The sequence below is a fragment of the Neoarius graeffei genome, chromosome 1 (genome assembly GCF_027579695.1).
Source record: "Neoarius graeffei isolate fNeoGra1 chromosome 1, fNeoGra1.pri, whole genome shotgun sequence".
Classification (NCBI taxonomy): Eukaryota; Metazoa; Chordata; class Actinopteri; order Siluriformes; family Ariidae; genus Neoarius; species Neoarius graeffei.
Window position 1 is genome coordinate 30,922,884 of NC_083569.1, and position 9,739 is coordinate 30,932,622.

General features: G+C 39.0%; 1 non-coding gene across 1 annotated transcript; it reads right to left on the minus strand.

The window, feature by feature from the left end:
* Positions 1–536: 536 nt before the first annotated feature.
* Positions 537–609, minus strand: trnat-agu (transfer RNA threonine (anticodon AGU)). The gene has a single exon. It is a non-coding gene; the product is annotated as a tRNA-Thr (tRNA).
* Positions 610–9,739: the final 9,130 nt, after the last annotated feature.

Genomic DNA, 9,739 nt, shown 5'->3' on the forward strand with positions numbered 1-9,739 from the left:
CCTGCTTTTGACCTGAGTAAAAAGGTTGCGTGCCACAAATAACACCTATCATGGATATAATAATTGCATATTAATGATGTAATACTTTTATACCAATTTCCTATATGTGGTTTCAGGGCTCTTTTTATGCGCAAAGTTCCCCTGCATAATTAACTATGAAACAGCAGCCTACAAATATTACAAGAAGTCCAGATTTATGAATTTATATCTGAACTTGTATATTATTACCCAAAACAAGACTTGGTAAATTTTGCAAAGTAGCCTCCAAATATAAACAAATACCACCTGACTATGTGCATTGATGGAGACTTGAGTGCAAAGTGCTCTGCAGAAATTGCACACCAAAGACACCTTCAGGTCCTCAGTCTCATCCACAGTGATCTCACTAATCTTCAAACTGGCCATATGAGGCCATTCTCACCAGCAGAAAGTGGTCTTCAGGTGATGAGGAATCACAAGCAACACACGCTCACCTTCTGGTCTCAGTGTTTTCAATATCCCCTCTTTTGTCTTTCCACTTTCAAAATATCCCTTCCAGGCCCCAGTGAGAATTGAACTCACCACCCCTGGTTTACTAGGCCAGTGCTCTCACCACTGAGCTATGGAGCCTTAATTCTTTCATGGCTGCTGAAGCTTGGGGCCACAGCAAAACTTTGAAGCCCCTGCGCTGATCCTCAAAACAGCCCACAGAAACTGCTGTAACATCGCTCACAACTTTAGTTCCTAGCTGCAGCTAGCTTCTGTTTACTATTTGCCTCACAAAAAAAGGACACACATTTTAAATAATGCAGTGTGTCAATCGTAGAGTGGGCTGTGGACTGTACATTCTGGCTACTTTCTCAAGTATTTTTCAAATTTTTACATAAAAAATAGATTTTGACTTAGTTTCTAAGAGCAATGTTTGTTTCCGGGGCATATATCCAAAACTATTCATGATACAGATTTGAAACTTGGCATACATATTAACAAGGTGATGGAGATGTGCCTTTTCATACTAGGAAATTTGAGAAATTTAAATTTTTCATGTTTCCATGGAAACAATTTCAGACTTCGTCTCTCAGGTTAGTCTGAGGTTTTGTTTCCAGAGCAGAACTTGAAAACTATGAGTGGTATGGTCTTGAAAGTTTGCATGTGACTACCTCTGAGTAGTTTGCCATGATCGTATAGTGGTTAGTACTCTGCGTTGTGGCTGCAGCAACCCTGGTTTGAATCTGGGTCATGGCAAAAAAAAAAAAAAAAAAAAAGCTACCTGAGTAGGCATAATTTTGGGTGGCATGGTGGTGTAAGTGGTTAGCATGGTTGCCTCACAGCAAGAAGGTTCTGGGTTCGCAGCCAGTGGGGGCCTTTCTGTGTGGAGTTTGCATGCTCTCCCTGTGTCTGGGTGCTCTGGTTTCCCCCACAGTTCAAAGACATGCGATTAGGTTAATATGGGATGGCCTTGAGCGAGGTACCTAACTCCCAACTGCTCCCCAGGCTCTGGGTATGTGTGTGTGCTCATTGCTCACGTGTGTGTGTGTGTGTGGGTTCACTGCTTCAGATGGGTTAAATGCAGAGAGGAAATTTCGCAAGTGTGTGATGAATAAAGTTGTGCTTTCTTTCCTTTATGTGTTGATTCAGTAATGTATATGTGCCTTTTGATACTAAGAAATGTGAGAAATTTAAATTTTTAGCTCACCTGGACCAAAGGTCTGGTGGGATTATCAGTCCCCCCAGGATTTCGCGGGCCTTTTTTGTGATTGTTGCGGGCTATAATGTCTGATGTTGCGGGGGGGTTTCCAAAAAATTGCAATGAAAGTTGTGGTGTTTTTTAGGTTTTTGTTGCGATTACATTGCGGGAGGAAGTGAAAGTTGCGAGAAATTGTTGCGATTTTCTCTTTTTGTGATTAAAATTGAGTGATATGTTAAATATTGTTATTACTGAAAAACTATTGATTAAAAAAAACAAAGACACTGAGAAATGGTCCTATAAACAACTTTACCAATATAAAAGATTACCAGGACTACAAAAATGCAGAAAAATAGGCTTTACTTATCCAAATGCTCCTGTTGGTTCAAAAGTTAAAGTGCATAGAACCTCACAGCACAACATGAAGTTACCTTAAAATATAATATAAATGCCTCAGCTTTCATGTAAGAAAAAAAACTATTAATACTAGTACTGTGTGCAGGCAGTCTCTCCTGAAGACTAAATTAAACAATAATTATAAACTAATAAAATAAATGGCTCAGGCTTCATAGAAGAAAAAACAATTTGAACAGAATCTCACAGTATGATGCTGAAGCTGCCTAAACAATGGAAAATAAAATACCATTTTGGCAAAAATGTTGGCATCCATTAATTTCTTGTATTAAGTAAAACAAATAATATAAAGTGCACACAGTCCTTCACTGTAAACATAACACACTTTCAGTAACAGAATTTAAGCCTACATAAACACTCATGCGGTTTACATGCACATCCAAATCGAGCTACTGTCGGTAATCGAGCTAAGGGTCCCAGCAGGGGTGCCAGAGAAATCCAATCCTACATGCACACAAGGAAATCGAGCTATTGTGTGAGGTACATTGTGCACCCGAGCCACAGGTGGCGCTACACGCCCCATCGTGTTGGTACACTTCCGGTTGTCGTCATGAAGAAGAGCTATTCAAGCGTATAAACAAAGTTATCAGTTCCGTGTTCACAAGAAGAGTGTTTGTATGTACGAATGGAAGTGTTCCTAATAAAATGGCCACTAAGTTGAAGTTGATCTGTAATGGTGAACATATTAACTGTTAGCCTGCTAACATGCTAATAACTTACCAACTAATTGGAAATGGGTGCGTACATGCCCAGACACAAGTGTTCCTAATAAAGTGGTGGCTAAGGTGAAGTCTCATGCCGACCGAGGCTGTTGTGTTTCCCGCTTGTGGTCTCGTCACTCGTCACTTCCGGAAGGGGCAGTGCTGAAGTAAGTAGCTCAACTACGTAGCTCGATAGGGTTTACATGCACTAAGTAGCTCGGCTACAATCGCATAATCTAGGTCACGTAGCTCGATTACGAGAAATCCAGTTCAGTTCAATTTCAGCCGAGCTAAGGTGTTTCCATGGCATTTAGAACTTCGATTTCAGTCGAGCTATGGCAGAAATTCGATTTTCTCTATGTGCATGTAAACGCACTGACTGACTCGCAGATGCTGCTTCTCTTGAATGGAAACACGGAAGTAAGCAGTGTTGCCAGATACTGCTGACGTTTTCCATCCCAAAATATGTTCAAAACCTGCCAAAATGCACTTGAAACCCCCCCAACTGGGCGGGAAACTGCCCAATCTGGCAACACTGGAAGTAAGGCGGAAGGTAGTTTGTCGACGTCACCTCAAGACGACGCCAACGATTGGTCAAATTTGCGGGAAAGTTGCGGTGATTGGATATAATTGCAACACCACCCTGAATTCGCGGGGATTGGTTGAATTTGCGTTGAAGTTGCAAATCGCAACATCGCGAAATCCTGGAGGGTCTGGCTTATGCCATGGGCTGCTGAGGTCAGTATAAAGAGGTAGGGTTGGTTTCCTGCAGCAGAATTTGAAAAATGTGACAAATAATATCTTGAAACTTGGTATATAGGGTGAGGGATATAGATTACTCTTCTTGTCTTTTTTAACTTGTAATTTTCTCAACCTCATGCTTTTTCTATGCACATCTCATGGAGTTCTTGTCCCGAGTTTTCTAGTGCTATGTAACCAGGAACTTACAGATATTTACAGCATTATCAGAATCCTTTAGAGCTTTAATTGAAGTATTTTTGTTGGTGTCAAAGGCTCGATGATAGAGACTTAAGTGTAACATGTTTTGAAGAAACTTCTCCTTCCTCAGCAGCAAGAACTCACAAGCACCACTTCTCTCAGGTCCCAATATTTTTAGATCAGAACCTGAGACGTGATCTTTCTCCCTTCAGGTCTGTCAAAGGCCCCAATGAGGATTGAAGGAGGAAATAAGAAACACAAATAAATAAAACACCCAGTTTCTTTCTCTCTCTCTGTGCAACCTTCACTCGATCCAGCAAACTTCACACACAAAATACATCACACCTCTTAAGGCCTAATGGCTTGGTGGCATCTCATCTCATCTCATTATCTCTAGCCGCTTTATCCTTCTACAGGATCGCAGGCAAGCTGGAGCCTATCCCAGCTGACTATGGGCGAAAGGCGGGGTACACCCTGGACAAGTCGCCAGGTCATCACAGGGCTGACACATAGACACAGACAACCATTCACACTCACGGTCAAGTTAGAGTCACCAGTTAACTTAACCTGCATGTCTTTGGACTGTGGGGGAAACCGGAGCACCCGGAGGAAACCCACATGGACACGGGGAGAACATGCAAACTCCACACAGAAAGGCCCTCGCCAGCCACAGGACTCAAACCCGGACCTTCTTGCTGTGAGGCGACAGCACTAACCACTACACCATGGCTTGGTGGCATCTTTCATAATATTACAAAGAGCAGCAGCTGGTTTTTTCCTCACCTCAGTGAAATAACAGGCTTCATTATTACAAAGTCAATAAATCAATCACATTGTAATAATAATAATAACTTGTCATACTAAATTATTTGTCATGATTTATACTTATTTACAGCAATTTCAGATCAGGCTAAATCTCCTAATGCAGCAAAACCACTTATAAAACAAATATAACAGGGAATTTAAACATTTAATAATGTGTTGATTAGATTATATTTTTACAGATTAGAATAACTGATTTTTCATAATTATATGAATTCTGCTGACAGTCGGAGTTGAAGACAGCAATTTCTGAAAAACCACTTTTAAAAACAAATGCAACATGAAATTTAAAGATTTATTTATTTATTCGATTATATTTTTACAGACCAGAATGATTGATTTTTCATAATTCCATGAATTCTGCTGACAGTCTGAGTTGAAGACAGGTTCCCCATGTGAGGCTGAATGTAAAGCCAGGATGCTTCAGTAAGAATCAACAATCTGTCAGTAACAATGGTGACACTGTCATGTGGTGCTGTGGGCTGGAGCTTCATGAACCTTTATGATGTGAACATATCATAGTACAGAAAGAATACTTTCACTCAGCTGAGACCATTCATCATGTTCACTGTTATATTCATGTGTCTGTGGCTTTCACTCGGTGAGTTAAATTTAACCTTTTTTTGTCACTGCAGAAATATTAAGTGTTGAATTAGTGATTTATTCTTCTGTGTGGTGGTCAGAAAAATGAGAATGTGCATGCTCTCTTCTCCATGACAGGTGACTCCATGGCAGCTTCAATAAAGCCACTTTTCACACATACAATTATAGATGAAGGCAGTGATGTTACTCTGTCCTGCAGCTACAAATCAAGTGATACAGGAAACTACCTGCACTGGGACAGACAAAATCTAAACTGGAGTGCCTTCTTTTTATATCCCAAAGTGGACATAAAAGTGACTCAATCCCACCACGTCTCTCTGCTGAAGTTGATGAAAAGAATAACCAAGTGGATCTGCTCATCTCCTCTGCTGCTGTATCAGACTCGGCACTATACTACTGTGCTCTGAAGCCCACAGTGACAGGAAATCCAACTGCACTGTACAAAAACTTTCACACAGTTATATTATTCTGAAGGCTGATCAACTGCTAAGGTTACACAATTCCAGATGATATAATATCAATATTATAATCAGTTAAAAATAAATAAATGGATGGTTTGAGAGGTCAATAAAAATATACACTCACCTGCCAGTGTAATCGGAACTTGTTCTTGATTTGAAGATTCCTGTTCTTGGCTGCAGGAGTGTAACCCAGCATGGTCTTCTGCTGTTGATTGCTGAGCTGCGTTTCTGCTCACCATGGTTGTAAAGAGTTGCTATGAGTTGCTATATCCTTGCTAAAAGCACTAAACAAGTTTTCAATAAGTTCATATACATCCCACTTTCTAAAGTCAAGATCCTGCAGAGTCTGAATTTTACAACAGTATTTGTGTGTTAGCTTTTTGTAATCCACAGTGATTTTACACAGTAAGGTGTGTTTTAATGAAATTAAGTCATTATTGAGAATTTCTGATATATATATATATTAGCCTGGTGGATACACAGTACAACTAGGAACAGCTATTACACATAATATAATCTTATACCTTTTATATATTTACTTAAAAATGAGAAAATTGTCATGTATGTGTGCAATCTACTTTCAGCGTTTCCTCTTTTATAATAAACTGTTTATTTGTGAATTATTCTTAAATGCTTCAATATGTCTCAAGGCTTGTAAAAATATTTCTGCAAACAAAGACTAAACAATGGGAGAAAATCTTTCAGCAACATTGGTAACAGCCGAACATTGGCACCAGTTACCAGTTCTGTTCATATGAACTTTCATTTCTGAGAGGATCCATAAGCAATACTCTTCTTTAACATAATGAGAGCATGAAAACTGATTCCATCATTGTCTTGATTGTTGGATTTTAAGTCATCCTTTTAATGTACTTCTTATGTTTAATGACAGTTTTTCAATGAAAAAATACTGTGTTTCACAAAAATGTTCAATGATTCCTTGATGACTTCTGCTAAAAGCGAGTTTGGATATTTGGGGTTTATTTTCTTTTTCCAGGTTTTTTTTGACAATCTATGTTTTTTAATTATACCAACACAAAAGCTATACAGCACAACAAAACAAAGCAAAGACAATAGACAAAGACAACAGTACACAAACAATGAACACAAGATGTGCAAGGAACCAAATGAATAGGTAGATTTTCAAAAGTGGAAATTAAATCCTTAAGTGATTTATACAGTACCAGTGATTTGTATCAGTTTTTTTTTCTATTACCATTTTGTACACCGCAGAACAATACTGAAGACACCAAAACTTTGAAAAAAAAAAACATATGGAACACACACAGACCTATGTGACATACAAAAAAGTTAAAAAAAAATTCCCACAGGAATGACAGACTGCAGAAGAAACAAGGGGATACAAAAATTAGAACAACAGGGACAATAGAAAGAAAAGAGCAGTGACAAAACCTACAGTACACAACACCTACACAATGATTGCAATACAAAAGAACAGTAAAAGATAGTGCAAAAACCCCATCATCCCACCAGCCAAGCAGGCAGGGGCCCAATACAGACACAGCAACCACCGATGGGCCACATCACCGCCTCAAGGACCCCAGACAGACCAAACACAGGGCAGCAAACGGGAGAGTAGACCCGACACCAGTGCACAGCTTTGTCCTCAAACTGCACTGCAACGACCTCATGCCATCTCTCCTGCACATCTAACATTGTGTGAGAGAGAGAGACAAAGATTTTGATCATATAATCAAAATCTCCCTATTCTTTATTCAGTTTTTTATTTCACAACTATTTTATACACTACACACAGATCAAAGCCTCTCTCTCTGTGTGTGTGCGCACTTCTAAGGGAGATCATTATCCACTTGACACTGTGGATAACAATTGAAATAATCAAGACTGCATGATTGGGGGGTAACAGCGAAATGAGCAAGCACAGAGAACACATTTACCTCATTATTTAGCTTATTATTTGCTCATTCTTTCATGTGAACATTTGTTCATTTAATTAAAAACGCGCTTGGAATAAAACAAATTGCCAACAACATAAAAGAGTTTCATTAATCAATTAGCACATTACATACGTAATGCTTCCAGATGATACTCTCTATTATTTTAAACACTTTATATTTCATTAGATTTTGGTTAAAAAGGAACACCATGTGACCTTACCGATTGGATTTAGCAACTACTAATGTTTATATCGGTGATGTGCCTGCTCAGATGGTGGCATGCTCTTGCTGAAATAGTTCAATAGGGAGAGCGTTAGACTAAAGGTTCTTGGTTCAATCCTGGGTTTCAGCACTAAGGAGTGTGGTGTGTGTTCATCTAAGCCTTTGATTTTTTGCCAGGTCGCTGTCAGTATATGCCAGTAATTTGGTGGTGAAAACAATCTAACCTCTGTTCCATGGTGTAATGGTTAGCACTGTGGACTTTAATTCTAGTGATCTGAGTTCAAATCTCTGTAGAGTTTTTGTTTGCAGATTGTCTCAACTACAGGGTCCTTTTGGTCAAGCAAGCTGTCATGTCCCAAACCCTTTGTTTCTATTAAAGTGCTCGTCTTACAAAAATTACATTACCACTGGAAATTATATCTTATAATACTAGACATGTTAAATAGTTTACTGTCTAAATTGTATTTTAATATGAGACCAGGGGCATGTTCTGTTTAGTTGGTAAAGTTTGGCTCTTTGAGTCCGCCATTACACGAACGCGTTCCTGGTAAGTTACTGTTCATTCAAATAAGTGATGTCATATGCAAAACGCTTGAAAGTTCATGGCATTTCTGGCTTCGTCTGCTTTGCAAAGTGCAGCACATTTTAAACTTTTTTTAAAATTCTGCAACAAAACTAAAACCAAAGCATGCCGCCTAAGGGGTGTGTCCTTCAAGGCTGTTCAAGTGTAGCCAATGAAAAAAGTAGAGTTTTGATCCATTGTAGCCCAAAGTCAGCAGGACACTTGCGGAATGAATGGGTTTGATTTGTACCAACAAAGAGAGGTAACTTCAAGCCGACAGGACAGTTTGGTGTCTGCTCCATACATTTTGCAAAAGATAAATTTGTGAGGCAGATTCACATAGAAGGATGTGAGCGATGTCTGGTACATGGAGTAGTTTCTACGATCTGGAAACAAAAGTCAGAAGCGCCATCCCAAAGAGCTCACCACACAGGAAGGGTCAAGCTTGTGTTTAACCTGTTGCTTGAATTTATGAGTTGTCCATCGGCGTCGCCAGACCCATTTTACTGGGGCACATGCCCCAATATATATCTGCTTCGATCCAATAAAATTTCCTGATCACATTTCAGAAACAGTAATGTATTTGGCACTGCAGAATAACCGTACACTGTAAAAAATTGCAGCCTCATTTAGTTATGTCCACTTACTACCTCTCTTTAACACAAAGAGCTCTGACAATTTTTGGATTTTGAACTCAACTTTATGAGTTTTAGAAAGTAAAACTTATTGCTATCCATTGTGTTGACTATTTGAGAATTTAGCAGATTTGTATGTGTTGATTGAACTTGGGTTTGTAAGTCATCAGTTGGAAAAAAAAGGAGAGGAAAAAAGGCGAGAAATTAAAACTTAGAGTTATTCATTGTGTTGACTATTTGGGAATTTGTCAGATTTGATTGAACTTGGGTTTGTAAGTCATCAGCTGGAAAAAAGGAGAGGAAAAATAAGGCAGGAATGGGAGATGGGAGCTACAGAAAAAAACAACTATTTGCAGTGTCTTTAAGGCAACATTGAAGAATGGGAATACATTGCAGAGAAGTCATATTTCGAATTCTATCCAAAATATACACATTTTGCAGTAAACAAGAAGGGACTTCTTCCACCGGTGGAAGAAGACTATTTCCCTAACAATGGCCTGTTAAAATAAGCGGAGCAATACAACACTGTCTGTACTGAGTGCAACTGGAAAACCGGATTGTCGAGAGATGCGTGAGTTTTTCATGCAGCATCAGTGCCAGCTGAGTTTAATAATCTTTAATTCACTATTTTTCCATTAACCGTCAGTGCAGTAATGTAATAACAGTAACTATGTAGGTTGTGTTTTTTAATAGCAGGGAAAAGCTAAATTCAAGCCTTTGATTATAAGCTAATGGCTTGGTGGCATCTTTCATAATATTACCAAGAGCAGCAGCTGGTTTGTTCCTCACCTCAGT